This window comes from Hirundo rustica, chromosome 5, assembly GCF_015227805.2.
Source record: "Hirundo rustica isolate bHirRus1 chromosome 5, bHirRus1.pri.v3, whole genome shotgun sequence".
In the NCBI taxonomy this organism is placed as follows: Eukaryota; Metazoa; Chordata; class Aves; order Passeriformes; family Hirundinidae; genus Hirundo; species Hirundo rustica.
The window spans coordinates 41,710,235-41,730,807 of NC_053454.1; positions in this window are offsets into that span (position 1 = coordinate 41,710,235).

The window sequence follows — 20,573 nt, forward strand, 5'->3', positions numbered from 1 at the left end:
ACCAGTCTCTTGCTGTTCCCACTTATCCTTTACAAACTTAACTTCACCTTTCTGGCAAGAATCTAACAGCTGTTCAGAGAACAGTAAATTCATCCTAGGACAGACAAGTAAAATCAGGGCAAAGACCTTAAGTAGCAGGAGGAGTTCTGTGGCTCAGTCCTCTCCTCTGAAGGGGCACTTGAGAGGCCAGCTATTTTATTATTTGCCTCTTTTCCAAGTCATGGAAGAACTACCCAAGTACACTGCCAGAGCACTCTGAGGAGGGAGCAAACTCACTGCAACAGTGAGAAGAAGGGGAAGAGGATTTTTTTTCCAACATTTTTGAGACATACACAATATCACATATCTGGGTTGAGAGGAAGAACTAGGTTCTAAAGTAAGTTTAGAAGTCCTACTGCAGGTGTGTAGTTGCATGGACAGGAGGGGGAACACGAGATTCCATCCACTATATCTGACTTGCCTCCTTACACAGAGAAACGGGGCAGAGCAAAGCTAGATCTTGTCAGAACTTCTTAGGCACATTCTGAGAAAGTCTCTGTATATTTATACACTGTGATAATTACAAGCATAGAAGCAAGAAGGAAATGTAGAGGCCCTTGCCAGCTTCGTTCATATTCATTGAGAAAAGGCATGGATCCTCCCCAAGTCACAGATGTTCAATATGAAAATGCCTGAATTCCACTGAATCACAGCAAGTTTGGAAAAACAGCCATGTCCCATGCAGCCCATGCTGTCACTAAGAAAACACGTGAATCATGTTCAATCAGGAACATTCACTAAAAAACTAAACAAAACCTGCTGTTGACATGGTCAGTGCCTAAAGAGCAAAATTCTGTATTCAGATACAGCACGCATGAAGATACCAGGGAAAAAGTAAGACTGATGTAGTTATCTGGGGTTCTGGCAGTATTCGTGTATTTTGTGAAATCAGGGCACTGTAACAGCTTTATATGAAGTAAAGTCATATGAAAGCACTGCCCAACTACAGCATGTTTCCAGAAATACTGCATCTTCGGGACACTATAGATGTTTTGCCTACTTTGAGCATGAGCTTTACCTCTTAAGTGCTCTTCCACCTTCTTTGTGTTTCTGCCTTCTCTGAGTCTATTCTTTCCTCCATCCCTTTCTTAAACATTTTTTCTTCCTCTCTTTTGCCATGTTCATGACCTCATTCTTTTCTTTCACAAATCACAAACAGAAGTTTCTAAATCATGAGGAGATGTTTGCCATCTCCTGGATATATTTAGCTGCCCCTGCGGTTCCCCATCTTCTCAGTGACATGCTGACCTACACAAAAAAAGAGAACTGACATTTCTAAGACACAGGGGGAAGCTGCCACAATGACATTATCCCTAGGGAATCAGGGTGTCAAAGTCTTAATGCATTAGCCACCTCCTACATCCTCAACAGATCACTCTCATAATGAAGACACTTGTCAGCTCCTCAGACCTACAAAATCTTCCAGTGTAAAAAGTGGACAGGAGAATAAACATATTATTTGAAGATGAGGGATGTTGGTTAGAGTACACAAAATATGTGAGCATTCCAGTTAGAAGGGATTGTCTGTTGGTGAGCCAGCCTGCTCAGTTAGATAGCAGAAAGTTATTTCTCCTGCTGTTCTCCCATTCCATTCGTGGAGGTGGCCACTGTTACCTTGGTTTTTCTGAGTTTTTTTAAAGACTTTCTGAATTTCATAAATGGAGTCAGATCTTTTAGCTACTGTAGAATATTAGAGCAGTTTTCTACCTTTTCCCACAGATGTAACATAAACAAATCCTTTGTTTTTATTCTCTGTCCTTTGTTTGCATATTTCTAACCTGAAAACAATTGTAACTGACAACTGGTCTGGCCACTGAGGCTGAGGGGTGGAAACCCCAAAAAGCCAATCTTCTGCTAGACCCACAAATGTATAAAAAGTAAGAAATAAACAAAGGGGTCTCTTTTCTCCGCTCTCTCAGCTGGAAGCTCGTTCTGAAGGACCTCTGCCTTGCGAAATCTCTTGTCTGCGTGTGACTACTTTGTGTGTCACAGTGACAGGCCACCTCTGACTTTGTAGGCACATGAACAGCGTAGGAATCCACTTTTCAAGTCACCGAAATTTTGAAGCTGGTGTCACCAGGCAACCCTACATGAGCATCCCTCTAACCCATCATGCAAGGCAGTGAACTCTGGTGCTCCCGAGCAGCTCCACATGCCAAATTCAGCTGTCCTGCGGCAGGGACTCAACCTCCAGGAAAGGAGCAAGGAGAGAAACTGGAAGGTGATAGCTGTATCCTCTGCTCAAATTTAATCAGCCCATATTTGCAAATCAGAATTTACTAAAGCTTAATCCTCCTTGGATTAATTTGAAATTCTTTTTCCTTCAAGGAGATTTAAACTATAGCAAACTAAAGCTGGGTGTGACACTAGAATGCAAAAGATCACTGAAACAGAGATAGTGTTGTTGCAACCATGAAGGCCTATCAATAACAGTTAATTCTACCTACAAACATTGCCTCACCCAAGCAACAGCAGTGGCAGCTGGAGATGTGACCCTCCCATGCTGAAGACACGGCTGAGGTGGTAAAGCAGTATGACCGCTTCCTTTTCTGCCGCTCCCTGGCTCGCTGCAAACCAGCAGCAGCAGCAGTTTGAGCCAAACCACCTGACTCGGGGCTGACGCAGGGCGGGAGCGCTGCAGGATCCATTCCAGCGCTCATTAGATGGGCGGTAGCAGCCAGCTGAGGGCAGAGCGTGGCTGAGCTGCTCCAGACAGAACTGAAGCAAATAAAATAAAACCTGAAAAATTTTCCATGAAGTTATTTCCTGCTGTTTGAAGACAGCATGGTCTCAGCCGCTTGTTACTGCTTTTCAGCCAGTGGGCACCATGTTTCCATTTCTGCCTACCAGGTGGTGTTCCCTGATCCTCTGTGGGTTTAGTCTAAGGACACAGATTAGTTTAAGCAATGCTGAAACAATGATTTCCATTAACCCCAGTGAGGTTTTTTTTTCCTATGCTGGATTACAGAATGCCCATATAAATCAGCTTTCTGGCAAAAATATGCGGTGGAGAAGCATTAATATCTTCAACTATTGCAGCTGGATCTAAGGAAGGATGTTGTCCCCAGCCTCACTGGCTGGGGTCACTATGGATATTCAGCCATATGTGATATATGGAGAAAGCGTTAACTTTGCCGAGCATCAGGTGTTTCATTATTTATAGTTCCCCAGGCACACATATATTGATTTCAGCAACACCTCCTTGAAGGAGTGTCAGCTGCACAAAAGATTTGCTGGTGTCCACATGGAGGCTGGTCACAGTTACTAGAATAAAAAGCTATGTAGGGACTGCTCTCCTTATAAATGCAGAGAAATGTAATTAAGAGGGTTTTTTTTCCGCTGGTATCCATCATTTAACTCTTACGCACAAGCTAATTTGTCGAACTCCTTTTGCTGTGAAATAATAGATGCTTGGCCTTCTCTGATGAAAAATTATGTAGTTGCCAGAATCTGATTGGATATAATATACCTGAGTCTGTCTTCAAAGGTAAGAAAGGCTTTCATACTGTTTGTAGTATAGATAGTAGTAGTTGGGTTTTTCAGTTTTGTTCCAGATATACCACAATGCCTTTGCTCCGCTCTGTACAGCATGTTGCTGCTGCCTTCTGTGGGCAATTACTTCAGAATTTGTCACTCAGATATAACCATCTAAGTAGGATTACTCAGATCAATATTTTCACATTAACTTTATTTCTAGTCCACTTATCTCATATATTGTCAACCAGACTTAATAATCTGTCCCAATTTTGTGTTTCCATTTTATGGATCTTCATTAATCTCTTTGCTGTCAATCCTATTCTGTTTCTACACACCTTCCCAGCTGCAAATCCAAGTGTCACATCACTTGTCAAAATGATTGCTCAAATATATTTTGATTTGCCAGTAAAAATTGTCTGTATCCTACACATGTTAAATTTATCCCACTCTCTACTGCAGGATGAAGACATTTCTTGTTATGCACAATATATTTAGCTGATCCTTTATTATGAACAAAGTTTATAGAAAATATCAAAATATTAAAATAAATATTAACATAATTAAATTAGATTCTACTAGATAGGTCTACATTCAGATGTTGACATCCTAAGCAATTTTATATCTATACCTGTATTTCATTTATAAACTTGGTCACAGATTTAATTGATCTAGCAATGAGATTTATCCAAAAGTAAAAGACCCCATATTTGATTTCTCGTCACTGTCTCATTTGTAATTAACATGATATGGGGTTATCTTTAAAACTATCTTTAAAACTAGAGCTATGTTTCTTTAGCTCTCTGTTATTCCAACAAGCTGATGCAGATTTGAAGCAATCTCTAGGATGGCAAAGGTTTCACCCTTACAGGCCAGAAATAAACACACAAGAGCTTCCCACTACATGGGTTGCATTCCAAATAAAGCTGTCTTTTGCCATCTGCTTGCCACTGCTGAATGCAGACCTTAGTGGCCTCTCTAAAACCTGAAGGGTAGCTCCAGAAAGCATGAAAAAATATATGCCAGACTGGATTTAATACTCCTTGGATATAATATCTCCCTTGACTACTATATTGAACTCTCATATAAAATTTATGAGTTTATCTACATTATCAACTTTTCTCACACAATAACAGATCACAACCTGCAATCAGATCCAGTAGTCAAATTCTATGTGTGTAGAAGAGCGGAAGAAAAAAAGACACAGATGTGAGAAACAAAATGGGACCAAATCCTGTTATCTGATGTGTTTGTCTGAAGGGCAGATGATACTGAAAGTATGCAATGACCAAAAACTTTTGCAGGAGCTCCAAAGCCAGATAATCTTCATCGGGATGCAGCCTCTTAAATCTGGGATGTGAGTACAGCATTATAGACTTTATTCCGTATCTACAGGATATGATATCCTAGCATTTACTGTGCTTCCCAATCTCTCTCTCTAAGCTTTGAAGATTTGAAAATCAAGAACTGGCTGAGAGCATGCAAAACAGAACCATTACAACCATATCTGAAGACACCGAAGTCACCAAGTAGAGGATTGCTCTGAATTAGCTCTTGTCAGATTACCCTTCAGTGATGTCAGCTGATGTTAACATTGGCCGGCACTGTGCACGGCACTAGTGGTGCCAGCGAGCCAAAATACAGCAGTTGGAAGTTAAAAGTCTGTTAATAGAGTTCAAGCTGCAAACAAGATGCAAATAGCAAGAACGATTGCAATGGCATGCCATGGGATAGGATGCATTTTCTGCAACTTGCAGTCTTTAAATCAAGGTTAGACAGCTAATAGAAATGTTCTATTTCAGCCACAAATGACAGGGCCTTAGGCAGGAATTACAGAGTAAAATGAAGTCAGGCTAAACGATTAGGCTGTTCCTTTCTGGCTTTCACATCTATGAAAATCCAGCTTCCCTGATCAGGGCAGCTGCCCTGATCGCAGAAATGCAGCCCACACAGTGTGCTTGAGACTGGAAACCTGCTGCTATCACTTCATCAGCTGAGGCCCCTGCTGAGGACTCAAGCTTGTGGCACTGAGAGGAGGAAGGGTCTACACATAAAGCTGTATCTCAGTATGCTAAGCCACTCTGCCAGCTGATTCCCTTGCTGCATTGAGCTAAGTAATTATTTTAAATAGCTGTAAATCAAAAAAGAGCTTTGCTTTTAAAAGTGAAATACAGTGTAATCCGCGTGTGAATTAATGCTCCTGGCTATTTTCTCTCTCTCACTTGTGCAAACACTAAAAGCAATGAATTCACCAGCAGTTTTTGAGCCTTTGTATTCCTCTTCCAGATGATAATTTCATAAAGTTTTGATGCCTGAGTTTTGGTTGCTGTGCCACAGCTGACACTACCGCAATTACATTCCTGAAAGATTCACGTTTTCTTAAATAGTATATTAAGACAAAGCTATAAATATACAAGAACAAAGCAATCCTCCTTGTCCCAGCATAAGTGTCCTGACCTGCTGATTTTCAGGGCGCACAGTATTATGCAGTACTACGTACTTCTTTGGGGAGGTGACAGCTGGAGGTGAGGATGGATGGGGTGAAAACCCCCCAGCAGCCACAGGGGAGCAGATGTTTGTGTTACCTCCTGTAGCAGGTTTGTTTGTATTGGCAGCTGTCAGTAAACTGTTGCTGGGTAATTCTGCTCGTGTCATTTTGGTCAGTGGTAATGGATCACCTAGCACCTTCTCAATAGGCACCCATTTTTACTAGATGTGAAAACAAACTTATATAAATCTTATTTAATGTATCCTATCTGGTTGAAAGCAAGCCAGACTGAGTGCTGGAGACAGAAGTTGATTTCCTGTTTTAATTTAGGTCATATAAACTGCATCTAAAAGCAGTTCTGACAGCTTCCTTGAGCCTCTTCATGTCAGCAGGGGGAAATCCCACTTTTATGGTGCTGTCATTGAATTATCCAAGATCTTATCATTTTTTTAGGGAGTTTATCACTACAGAAACTTTATGGGGCTGAGAAGGCTCATAACCACCATTCCACAGAGGACTGCAGGCAGATACAAAGATAGGGCACATTTACATCCTGCAATGGACAGAGACCCACGAGGTGAAACAACCCGTGCTTCAGCTGGAGGTGTCACAGCACCACCCTAAGGGGCCCCAGCCTGAAATTACAGACCCAAGGTGGGGTCATATGCCAGAAAAGCCCCAACCATCTCACCATCACAGTTTCTAGTGCCAAACAGTTTGCAGTTTGCGAAGACCATTGGGGCGGGGAGCTCCCTGTGGAGCCCTCACTGCATGAGTGCCGTCACAAAGGGCATCAGCAATGCAACCTACACTTCCTGCATCCTGAGGCAGTGGGTCTGGGCTTGTTTCTCCCTGCTTGATTTTCCCAGCCTGTTCTAGATGTATTTCACCGCTGACCTTTTTTTTTTTTTTTTTTTTTTTTTTTTTTTTTTTTTTTTCCCTGGTGTGTGTATTGTATGTTCAAGAATAAAACAACACAGGCTTTTATCAATTTTTTAGCTATGTATTTTCCGCTCTGGTGGTGGGAACATCAACTATGAAATACTTCAGATCACAGCATCACAGCAGTGGTTTTAAAGCTTCAAACATGGACATCACACTGTTACCCACAACAGACTGTTCCCCACCACAAAATAGTCAACAAAAATACATTTCTAATTTTTTTTTAATCACTCCTAAAATCTTCATGAATATTCACATCTTTGATAATGTTACCTTTAACATAATCCTAGGTATGGGTTGCAATGCTTCCATGTATCATACTGCAGTAAATACAGAAATCAGTGTATTTCAGAGTGAACTCAGCCAAAAAGGATAGGAAGGAGAAGTTTCTTAAGCCTTTAAGTAAGGCATAAGAAACTTCTGTAATGTATTTAGAGGAAAAAGAAAGACTGCTAGGTATCTGTAAAAGGAATGCAGGACTTCTAAACCCATGTACATTCATGCACTAGAATATGAAAACAGGAACAAGAAGCTATCATAGGAAGACTAAATTCCTACAGCTAATTTTAGGCAAGAACTGTCTGTAGGCCCATCTTACTATTTCAATTACATTTGCCATGTGTTCATGCCTGACTTGACCACATTGTTTCGGAATTCCTGCATCAAAGGGTTTATGGCCGCTTCTTTCAAAATAACTCAAAATGTATCCCATCTCTGAACTGTGCTGAAAACTGCCATCAGAAAAATGAAACTGGATTCCTAAATATGCTCATCAGAGTAGATGTCTTAGGTACAGCACAGCTGGGGTGGCCTCTCCCAGTGCCTCGATGCCCTCAGCCGCAGTCATACTCTAAAAATGGGTACCAGCACGTTGAGGATTAGAAGAGTGCATCCATTTTTAAAGGCATTTTTTTCCTATCAAGAGTTACTAGCCTTTTTTAGGTCACCCAGGAAAAGAATTAATGCTGTGCTTTTCAGACTTTACCAATAAGAATATGATACTCTTGAAAGGAAATGTGAAGTGTTTAGGTCTAGAACAGGATGAGCAACAGATTATACTCTGCTGGGAGTAGACCTCAGGCAGAGGGAGGTGTGGCTGCCTGGAAGGGGCAGTTTATACCAGAAATCCCAGTGTTGCTCACATCTAGTAAAAACAAACCAACACTGAGAAAGGCATAAAAGATCCTAGTGAATTCAAATGACATTGTTCCTCTACAGCACAGTACTTACTTGGCTGAAAATTCAGAGAAGAGAGAAACCAGGCACTCTGCTGACTTTGGGCTCTGCCCAGAACATTATTTTCCTTTCACATAAACCAGGGAAGGACCCTATTTACAGCCAGCCTCTGAGCTGGTCTCTAGGAGAAGATCTCCCTCAGGGATGCCACAGCTACCCCACAGCCTCCACTCTGCATGGGAAGAGCTGCTGCTGGGATGATAGATGGGCTCCCCACTGCCACACAGGGCAGGGACATCAGGCTTCAGATCGTGCCTGCCGCACGTAGGGACTCACTCTGCCTTTCAGCTTCCCAGCCCTGACCATGTCCCTGCCTCTGCCTGCCACAAACCTACATCTGCCTACCACCCTCCAAATGAAAACAGGCAAAATGCTCAGATCACCACACAAACCCAAGCAATCACACAGGGCAAAATGACATTGTCCCTTCAGTAAAATCTGCATGCTTTCTCTCTGACTCTATCTTCAGTTTATTGCTGCATGGTGGGGAGGGAAGGGGAGGAGGCTATCAAACTCACTGTGGCTGTAGGTATTTTTTCTAGGTCTGGGAGCAGTTCACAACTTCCTTGCCTATTCTAAAGAAAACAACACACACAAAAGTGCTCCTAAAGGGCTGAATATGGAGTCTCTCTCAGGCTCAAATCTCAGTTTACACCCGTAGAAAAAAAACATATCGCCAGCATGAGCTCATGACAGGGTGATCTCTCTCTGAATGCTCATTTTGGCTTATGCACTTGGAACAGCTTGCTGTTTTCTCTGTAGCTCAGTCGTGCGATATTTCACTTCACTCTTCATCAAGAACCAGGAGGGGTCCGTAGTGTGATGGAATGAAAAAATAACAGCAGTTTTAATTTAACGTGCATTTCTTTTATGAGAGGGCCTTTTGAAATGACAGACAAAATTTTTATTTTCATACACAAAGCCATTCTCTTCTAGGGGAAGAGTTCAGGTCTGCATTTTCTCTTTCTTTTTCTCTCTGTCATGAATGAGCTACTTTCAGTTGTTGACACAGGCTGTCAGAATTTCATTGCACTAAACAGATTGTTGGCAGCTGCTGGGAAGGTAAAATGTATTAATCTACATTGAAATAATAGTTTTTACTTTAGAAAGTGGCATTCATTTACAAGCCCTAAAGCTCTCTACAGATGTGAATGAATGAAGCTTTATAGCGATCTGTTGGAGGGGTAAGCAAAACGTGTACTTTTCAGTCCCAAGCACAGAAGGCACCTGACTTGTCCAAGGTCAGACTAAATGCACCTGAACCAAGATCTACTGAAATCAATAAAACATTTCCTGCAACTTCAAGGCATGCTGAGCTGAGACCTAAACTAGTGACAGAAATAGAAAATAATTCATAGCCCTCAAACCTCTCTTCTAATTGCTATTTTAGGCTACTTTCCTTCCTTCTGTTTTAGAACAGGCTTAAACCAGAACATTAACCAAACCACAAAAATTTATTACATGACAACATGATACAAGAGAATTTGTGTTAAAGCTTTCCAGAAAAAAAAAATAAAATCATATTGCAAGGACAAATAATAGTATTTTGTGGCCAAGATAATATTTAAAGGAAATCAGAATTAGTTGAAATATTCCCATAGGCTTCTTTGCCTGAACAATAAAACATTTATCTGAAGTTTTTATTTACTGCAACAACTTTATGCCATTACTGCCTAGGTTAAAGGGACAGGGCTATAGCAGGAGAACCAGCTAGAATTCAGGACTCAGTAGTGTACCAAGGAAATGAAAAACCTGCACCACTCTGAACTGTGCACCATTAGGCTGCTAAACAGATGCAAGTCTTCAGCAATGAGCACTTAAATAATCTTTTAGTTTTAGCCACACCTTTTTAATCGCAGTAACTGCCATGTAGTCATAACTGTAGGATCCACTTGGAAATACAGATGTCTCTCAGCTACATGGAAGCGAATTAATGTGGCTGGGATTAGTCATATCACAGCAACAGGAAGACACCCAAGTTGCTCTGAGAAGACAAGCTTATTTACTTGCATACAATACCATCCAAACAGCTCTACTGCTTTCACACATGAGCTGGGCAAAGCAGATATGTCAGGAAAAGTTTGGGACTTCTCTACTTTGCAGTCAACAGCATCACCAGCATTTTTATCCTACCAATTATTTGTAATATCTGTTCATGCTCTGATTTACCTGGGCTTTATATTAGCTATGGTTTTATTTTCTCTAGGTGGCCGCTCCACTGCATATTTAAGCTAAGTGCAGTTACAATAATAGAGGATTCCCCCAATTACCTGCTAACCACAGTCCTGCAACAGAAAATACCATGGCATTAACTTCATCCTCTTTCTCTCCTTCCCTAAGTTCCAAACCACTTACTCATTCCCGGGAGATGTTCTGACCAGGACAAGAATGGAAGTTTCCAAGACAAAGATCTTGAACAGAAAATGGCTCTCCAGCTACCCCTTTTCTCTCTTACATTAGCAGCCTTCCAGGCTGAGGGCCAGCACTAACTGGTGGCTGAGCCAGGAAGGGACAAGCTCCCTTGGATGGCTGGAACTTCCCAGGCCAAAACTAACATATCCAAATCAAGGCCAGAGGTGGCCAAAGCAGACTGTGGAGCACAGGCATTGTGCAGCAGGGGATAAAACCAGCTCATAACGTCGGTTTCTCATCAGGTAGAAGATGCATCTTCATAAGGAGGGTGTTGAAGGAACCTGATGGTGGGAGGCAGAGGCCTGGCTGAAATGACAAGGTCTGAGTCCGCAAGGATTCTTCAGAACCTCCCCACGGCAGGTAACAAACAAATAAACGCCCCAGAGTTCTCCTGGCTACTAATGATTTCTTGAGCATTTAGATATCCAGCCAGAATGAGGTCGGAAGCCCAACTAGGGCTTTGAATCACAGACTTGGAACAACCTAAGGCAGACACCCTCAAAGGGCAAGATACTCTGCTTTCTCTGCTGATTACAAGCCCCATCCAGACAACATCACCTCAGCCGCCTTCAGATCTGGTTTCAAACATTTTCTTCCCATCTGCGCTCCCTTCTCAGCTAACTGTGCAATGCTGCTGTTGATGGATTACACAAAACAGAGATAGGAGATGAAGCATGTATTGTTAATGCAGTAAAGGCTCTCTCATCCATATTTCTTTCCAAGGACCCCAGTATAAATGAAGACTGCTCCCCCTAAGCCAGAGAAGAACAATCCTCATATATTCTCTACAGGACTATTTTAGTTCATTCTCGAATTATCGTAACACATAAAAACATATGTAAAAAGTATCGGGTAAAACGCCTGCCTGGCTAGAGTCAATGGCAAATCTCCCATTTACTCTAAAGGGACAAAATTTCATCCACTAAGTTCCAAAATGAACATTTTGGCCTACATTTTCTTGGATATATATATTAGGCAGATGCTCTATGTTTGCTCAACAGCTAAAGAAAGTTATTCTTCTCATGCAAAATGCTGTCTCGTCTCCACACTAGAAAATAGACTTTGAATAATTTCTTCAGAAAATAATACCAAATTGTCAGGGTTTGTACTGTCTAATCTGGGTTTGGCATAACCAAGCGAACCCGCTGGCTGCTAGCCCTGCCATTAATAGAAACAGCACAGTTTGGGACCTCTCCTTTGGTTTTCCACTCATACATGTCTCTGTGTCCTATTTCAAACACAGCTAATAATGAAGCAGGGAATAAACGGCAAAGTGGAAAGGTTGAGGATGGGGAAATGCATTGAAATTCCTTGTAGTGAGTAAAAGGGAAATGACCTGAACACTGGGGATATTAAACTGGGGCAGAAAAATGCATTTAGAGAGGATACCTAGACATCCTGGCAGCAGCGCATGATTTGCCTCTCACAGCTTTCTGCTGCTCCTCCACATGGGCTGGTGCCCTGCAGCCACAGGACAAGATGCAGGCCAGCATTTCATCTGCTCCAGCTCACGCTTCCATGAGTAAACCTCAATTGCCTCAATTTGCACCAATAAACTGGGCAGTGAATCACAACAGGCTGGGACAGAGGCAGGCTCCTGGCCAGGGCATGGAGGCCAGGCAGGTACGGGGCGATTATCCGGTGATTGCAGCCAGTTCTCCCATGCACTCAAGTCACGGACAGCAACATGGCATAACCAAGGACATCAAACTGCTGCTGATCACAGGTAAAAAACTCCCCAAGAGGTGAAGGTAACTGGGAAAGTAAGTATTTTTGGGGGGAGGATAAACAGTGTTAAATTCTCTCTTGGGAGACCTTGATTTCTGACTAAATTACTCCTCTGTTATTAACTCATGCCTGGCTTTTCCTCTGCCCATCAATTAATGCATTAAAAAGCCTCACCAGAGTGCTGGGAGATGCAATTCCCTCTTCAAAACCTACATCTAAAGCAGCCATTGAATGCAGGGAGCTTTTGTATGCCCAAGTTCTGAAGCCACTTCACATTTTTTGACCTCTCTGTTAGAGAGACAAAACTCTTCAGCTAATATCTCAGCCTGGGGATTTTTTCCCTCTTTGAAGAAACACAGAGAAAAGGCAAAGGCACAAAAAGGAGAAAATTGTTCAAACTGGAATTTTAAACATGTGGTTCAACAGAACAAATATTGATCCCTCGGTTCATCACTTTCTGAGGTGGGAAAGGAAATGAAAGGAAGAAGCAGTACATTAATGCCGTTAGAACATTTCAGGATTAATTGAAACACCGCATCCCAGCATGCCCAGCATAGTCTCTCTGGCTACCTCACCCCAATAAATATTTACTGATTTTAACTGATTATACTCTGAAATACAGAACCACTCAGTGGTAGAAATTACCTCCCCTGTTATGGCTAGTAGAGATTCAGGGCACAAGTGTGACTGCAGAATTTGCTGAAGAGGGCTTATGACCAAAAGTGCTGGCAGAGAAAAGACATTTTAAAAAATGCAGTCATGACGACAATGTAACTTTTAAATTTCTCTGCCAGTGTATGCTGTATTACTTTTGGCCTATGAGGCAAGACTCAAGACTTATCTGTTGCCTCAAATCTTTACTAAGGGAAAAGGGGAAAAATTAGGGTTTTGATAGAGGAAGCTTTATAGTATGAAGTTTGGGAGGTTTGATCCTATGGCCCTATTTCTGTGGTGGGTTTATAGGACACAAAAAGCACATGAAAAATCCTACTTCAATGTTACTTCTCAATACTTACTCTCTTGTGCACTTTTTATTTCTACTTCTTTCTGTCAATGGAGAAAAAGCCCAGAGCAGATGTGGAAAATGTAGATAGATGGAAAGTGATTCAGTCAACCAGCCTAGACAGGTATTTCAAAAATGTTAGTGCTTCTTAACCACACCTTGCTCTTTTCACTATCTTGTCCCTGGTACCTCCAGTGCCCTGTTCCCAGCACACAGGTGAGCTGGGCAGAGTTCACGGCAGACTTGGTTTTACTGGGGGTTTCTGTGTGCAGTACCACACACAAGAAAACACATTAAATGATATATGCATGAGCAAAGCTGGCTCAAAGATGTGAATCAAAGAGAAAAAGAAGGAAAATGAGTGAAAAGAAGGACAGGAGGCAAAGACTGCAAATAACATCAGTTCATCAGATCATTGAATGAGTGTGTTTTTTCATTTAAAATGCACTATTTAAAAATAATAATAAAGAAACTCATCACATTAACTGAGGCAACTAATGGAAAACAAATGCATGGCTTCAATGAGCCAGATATGGAAAAAATGCCAAAGAAGAAATTTTGGCAAGACAAAGAAGACTTCAGAGCAAAGCAAATACAAAAACACTTCCTCTCCCTCCTCCTGTTACGGGATGCAACAGCAAGGATCACCATATGCACTGACTGCATATCACAACATTCACATTTTGATTTAAAAGGAGAAAAGAATGTGAAATAGGAACTGCAAATTTGGCTTCCCAAAATTTATTTCTTCAGGAATGTGCATATGCTTTATTTTCTCCAAGCTTAATATCAAGAGTGAAAAGTAGATGGTTGTGTGGGGTTTGCATGGCCAGGTTTTGGTAGTGTGTGCTGGCAGGGATGGATGATCAGGCAGCAAATGGCCCAAAGAGCTGGGCACATTTCCAAATAGTTGACACTGCCCTGCTCAAGCTGCTGTCACTGCCACTAGGTTCCTAGGAAAGGGTGGCAAGAGGTGGGACAGGTACGGAACAGGACAGACTGGATCTACCTCAGTACCTGTGAGAAAACCTCCAACCTGGGACAAGGCCCCCAGGGCTGGTAGACTTATACCACCTTGAGCCCTGTAGGAAACAATTTGGTTCTTAGTAGGAAAAATGCTTCAATACCAATATTTGGACCAATGGTCAGGATGCAAAACCATCCTCGAAACCCCCAGAGATTTTTAAGAAACAAGCTTTGCAAGTAATTACAGTTGTTCAGCCCCTGAACAAGAACTAAGCATAGCAGCATGGGGCAGGATCCATTTCTGTGCTATGCTTAGTTACTGCTCAGGCTGTATATTTGTTAGGGACAATGATCACTGCAGGGAGGCAATGAGCAAAGCAGATGTAGAATTTCTGTTTCCCAAACTGCATTGACTTCGCCAAACAAAATTTAGAAATCCAATGGACTGAATCAGTCATGCTTCTAAGTCCCATTTCAAACGCAAAAAACCTGAAAAAAAACCCAAAACAAACCCACAAAAACCCAAACCAAACCAACCAACCAACAACAACAAAAACCCAAACAAACAAACAAAAAAAACCCAAAAAAACCCAACAACAACAACAACAAAAAAAAAAACAAAAAACCCCCACAAACAAACAAAAAAACCACACACACACACACACACACACACACACACAAAGAAAACACCACAAAAAACTAACCAACAAACCACACACAAAAAAACCCCCACAACCCCAAAAACCCCCAAACTAGAAAAACCCCACAAAACTATTTGGAGAAAAACATGCGAGAAATGCAACTCCATGCTCAGTGTGCCATTGTGGCAAATTATAGATCACAACCATCATTTTTATTGTTGTGGTGCTTGCAATTAGGAGAAACAACAAAGTTGTCAGTAAAACAGCTTTAGAGTCTATACAAACTCCACAGTGAATTTTAGAAGACATGGCCCTGTAAACACAACTCCAGTGTTTCCAGAACGTGATCCCTTTCTAACCTCTAAGGCATCAAGGGAAAAAAAAGAAACCCTCTTCTTCCCCTGTAATACACTCGCTTCTCTGATGGTCTCTGGTGCTCAGGAGGGAAACAACAGATGATTATTTTATTCTGCTCATGAGCCAACAGGGACAAAGAGGCTTTTGGTAGGAGTGGAAGAAGGGGCAGAGCTCTGGGTGGGGAGGACAGTGCTGTGGCTGGGTCTCTGCCCACCACCTCCCTCCATTCTGGAAGGGGCAGGCTCAGAACGAGGAAGGACAGAGAGCACGCAGGAAGGAGGAAAGCAGCATCTCACTATGCTGACCACTGTCCTAATCAGCCTAAGCACAGGGGGAAATTACAGCAGCCTAAGGAAAACCAAAAGCACTGAAAATGAATTTAAAAAGCTGAGAAACAAATGCATTTTTGCAAGAGGCTTAGGTGACTGTAACTACTTATCATCAAAACATGAGGCTAAGACATTTTAATTTTTTCCAAGGTAAGGTTCTCAGGGAACATTACCTTTATTCTCTCTTGCATAATACAAATGATGTTCCCTTCTACTGAAAGAGAAGCAACTTTACATGAACTGTATGTGAGAATATACAGGAAAACCTTTGAAAAAAAAACCTAAAAAACATGGGAGAAAGAAAAGGAAAGAGGATGTGCAAAGTGCATTCTTTATACAGAAACGTTTCTAAATTCAACCACATACTACTTTGGTCCTGTCTACACTAGAGAAAAGCACCACGTTAAAAAAAAGTGAGAACTGACATGTCTTAAAGCAAGGAAAACTGTGAAAACACATTACTGCCCTGAGCTAGGAGTGACAACAGCTGTGTTATTTTAAAACATGCTGGCTCCTAGCGTTAACTGTGAGGTGTGTCCTGCAGAAAATCACCAGTTTTGTTTGTCACATCCAACACCTCCCCACACAGGTATCAGTTATCACCAGAGTTGTTTCAAATTAACTGCTGCAGTATAAACAGGGTGTAAGGCACGCACTTACAGAACAGCACACAGACATTTATGTTCTGGCCTTTCATTTTATAAACACACCTCATCTCTCCATCCCTTCTGTCTTCCCTTTGAACAGAGCAACAACATTCAGGCTTTTCTTTCTGGAAGACATGTATGGCAATGCAATATTCTCCAGAGTAGTCCCATTTTCTGTTTGTGACCATTATTGGTACTGGCTCTTTGTCATTTTTTATTTCTCTATAGGTACCATGTTATCATGAGACTTGTATGTCCTAGAATATTCTGGAGTCCAAAATTTTAAGACAATTTAGAAGTTTTACCACAATTTAAAGGTTTTTATTACCTGCAATACTAGGTTTGTTTACTATTCATAGCAACTAATTATGGGGTTTAAAAAACTAAGAAATTGTGAAACAGAAAAAAGCTAGACATTTTCTCATCACATAGACAGCTTTTCACTCACAGAGACTTTTGGCATTCCTCCACCAGAATATCTCCGGCTTAGCTTCACCAATACAAAGTATTTGCCAGGACAGTCAGCCAGGTTGGTCTGAATGTTTCTTCTGGAAATGGAGGTACAGTTCAGTTGCTAAACTGTGGGTACACTGCAGAGCTGAATACTTTAAAAAAGAGAAAAAATCCAGACATGATTTACTTGAACATCTTCCTCACTTTGGTTTAGGTTTCCTTTGTCTGTGTCTCATTCAATCTCAGGCTTTATCGCTTGCTTATTTTCTGTAAGAATGTGAGAACTGTTGTGAGGTTTTGTTATTAAAACCACTGTGGAGTGTTGTTAACAACCACTGGTGTAACTTATACACAGTGTGCTGTATTACTATGATTCAAGAAAAATCAAGTAGGGTGAGAGAAGCTGGAAGGATGGAGGCAGAACAATTATCAACTTCAGGTTGTGTATCAGGTTATCCAGTCAGTATTTTCTGTCTCCAAGAACAATTACCCACCACAAAGCACTCCCACTGCATAGTTCTGTCAGAGTGTTTGATGCAGCAAGGCTGAACCACACAGAGACCTGAAAAAGCAATCAATAGCACTGCACGCTGCACCTGGACAACATGAAGCTCTCCAGAACAGCTGAGGATCTCACAAGCTCCTCAGGGATGTTGTTGATGGAAGAAGGCCAGGACAAGTTTTGGGGAAAGGGAAAAAAGAAAGCAGTTACCAGATCATAATTAATCAGGCTGGAGATACAGGCTAAAGATAGCTTCCAATTTCTTAGCAGTGTTTTCACCATTAAAGTTTCCCAAGAACAAAAACTGAGAAATTGAAACCTGTGAGAATACAAAACTAAAATTGCACTGCCACAGGGTTATGTGATGGGAAGTGTGTGGACCTTCTCCTTGAAGTGAATCTTTGAAACCCACTGTGCCATTTTAAGCACAGTCTATTTGAATCACTCCAGAAAAACTGCATCACTGAACTGGCAACTGCATGGCAACTAAAACTGCAGAAACACCAGGAGCAGTTTTCTTTCCTCTTATGTAATTAAAGGACATTTACAACCTCACCTACAAATTAAAAAACAAACAAAATCTAACCAAAAAATGAACAAACAAAAAAACCTCACAAAACCAAAAATAATCAATCAGGTTTGCCCAGAAAGACAAATAAACTGCCCTTCATTACATTAATTTGTGTAAGCAGCAAGCATTTTTATCTATGCTTTCATTTAGCTACTGTGATTGATTGCTAGTTACTTTCAAATTACCTGTCAAAAGTTTGATGTAGAGAAGCACAAAACTCCTTCACTGGGATTTTCAGTTCCAAATAGAAGAAAATCATTTACAGAATTAATAGATTCTGGTCGGTTTGCATTGCCAAGCTTTCTTTAAAAGAAACACGCTCATTAGCATGTTGCATGGGAAGAACAGAAACTGAATGAGCAGGAAAGAATTAATATACCTACAAGACATGAAATTTGATTCATCTGGCAGCTGAAGCCATGCTCAAATTTTTGTAGAGAGTTTTTGTATTCATAACCTATATTGCTGCTTTATTTAGAGCAGATCTCTAGCTGTCAATGCAGGAAGTTTGCTTGTCAAGAGGATTTACTTGGAAATAGTTACGTCATGTTATGATTTGCAGTCTTTTCCCAGTTTAATAAAAAAAGGCACTTTTGGGTGCAGCACAAAGATTTCTCTGATTGCACAAGCTACACTCTTACTTCTCACACTAGTCTCCCAACAGCAATGCATCCTGTCAGCGTGATATTCTATGGCTATAAACTCCCTTCTCATTCCTCAGCTCACCACTTACCTGTCAGAAAAAAAAAACCCAACCCAGCAAACTCAGTGTTTTAAGGGTAATCCTTACATTCAATTGGCTGTAAAAAAAAATTAGCCTATTTTTTAAAGATATTCACCATGCAAACTTTGGCTTCATTCTCCACACTTTACTTTTAAGCCTTGTTTAGAACTGTGCCTGCAAGCGCTTCCTCAGTGAAAATCCCAGTGCAGCTGCAAATCCCTCCATACTTATTCTGCAGTTGTCCACATTTCTTCACCAGCCACTGGATTTTCTGTAGTATACTACATTATAATTAGGAGCATGAGGGCACTGGAACATACAGATACATACAACACCTGCACTTTTCAGAAATGCATTTATAGCTTGCTGTAAAAAGATTTGTTTGCATCGAGGTACACACATTTTCATTTTCACCATTGGCTGCACCTATATCAACTCACTATTGCTCCTCCGTTCCTCCATTTATACTCATCTAATCTAGAAATGCCTCCTCTACTCCAGCCCGCCAGGTAAATGTAGCAAGTTTTCAAGTATTTCCTTTCAGACATAACAGCTCTAGTCTCTTTTAGTCTTTAATTCTTCCACTATCCTTTTTACCTCCCTGAGAGGTTACAGTTAATCAGTTTTCTTATCTGGTCTTTGGGAAGCCTTATTTTTCTCTACCTGTGGCCTTTGGTACTCATAATTCATACTGATGCTGCATTGACTCTCCCTTGCTCTGAAGGACTTAACCCTTCATCCCTTCTCTTAGTGATTCATCAGCTGGGGAAAAAAAAATAAAACCAAAAAAACCAAAAAACCACCACCACCAACAACAAACATTTGCAGCATCTAAAAACTCAAGGACTGTTATTGGAGCAGAAAGAGCAAAGGTGACATGTCTTGCAAAGACATGCTCTCCCTAAAATATAAAGCAAAGGTTGTAAAAACATGTTGGCAGAAATGAGCATTTCACACATTACCATTCACACACTTCTCGAACACAAGGCTAAGGTGTGCAGGTCTTTTTGAGGAAAGAAAAGAAACCCCAGCACAATCCAAATTTTCCAAGCATTTTCAACTAGTTTTCTCGTCAGTGATTTCAACCTTCTTTCAAGGAGACAGACATTTAGCTCAATTATTTTACTGCTGAAGTCTGATCTGCATGTGAGTGCCTCCAATTAATCCATGCCTTTGATACAAATTTGGGGCTTGTGTACTCATTATAGTCAAACAAAAACTTTAAGAAAGGTTAACAAAACCCTGGTGCTAACATGCACCTGAAAGAAGCTAACAAGGTACTGGACTTAAGTACATAACAGAACATTACAAAGCCCATCCCACATAGACTCAATACAAGCAGCAATAGGAAGACAGTAACCCCTAAGGGATGATCCTGCAAATCCCTCAAGAAAAAAATATTTTAAAGACTTGCAAGAGAACATTTGAAAAAAAAACCCCAAACAAGTCTACATCTTGAAACTCCACAGCTCCCATCAGTTTTACATCTTTACCTGAGCACTGCTTTACTGCAATTGGTAGATAAGATATGTAAAAACAGATTAAAGACAAATTAAAGACAAAATTCTCTTGGTTAGATTTGGTTATTTTGCTGGAAAACCTCTCAATGTAGTTTTTCAAGATCAGTATTTATGAATACTTATGTTGATATTCTTCAAGTTTCTGATTCATCCTTGATGAGATTACAATACTGCAAGACTGCTCATTAACTTTATTTTTCAAGATAAGCAAGCCTAGGAAAAATTCATGCAAAATAGTATTCACAGAAGCAGTTACATTCTGTTAGCCATGTAATCAGAGCTCACTTACTGATCCTTATTCAGTATCAAAACAAGAAGTGCAGATTCCCCTTTGTGCTTCAAAATTCTTGAGTCTTGTTCAGACAGGAATGACCATTTATTTTTCATCCAACTAACTTATTTTTGTCAGTCTTCAACCAATTTTCGTCCTAGTAAGCACAGAACTGAATTCACAAGACTTCAGGGTGTAAAAGCCAGATTCTTAGCTGCTGCCATTAAAGAAACCTCAGATGGTAATGTCCCAAAGGGACAAGCTCTTCCT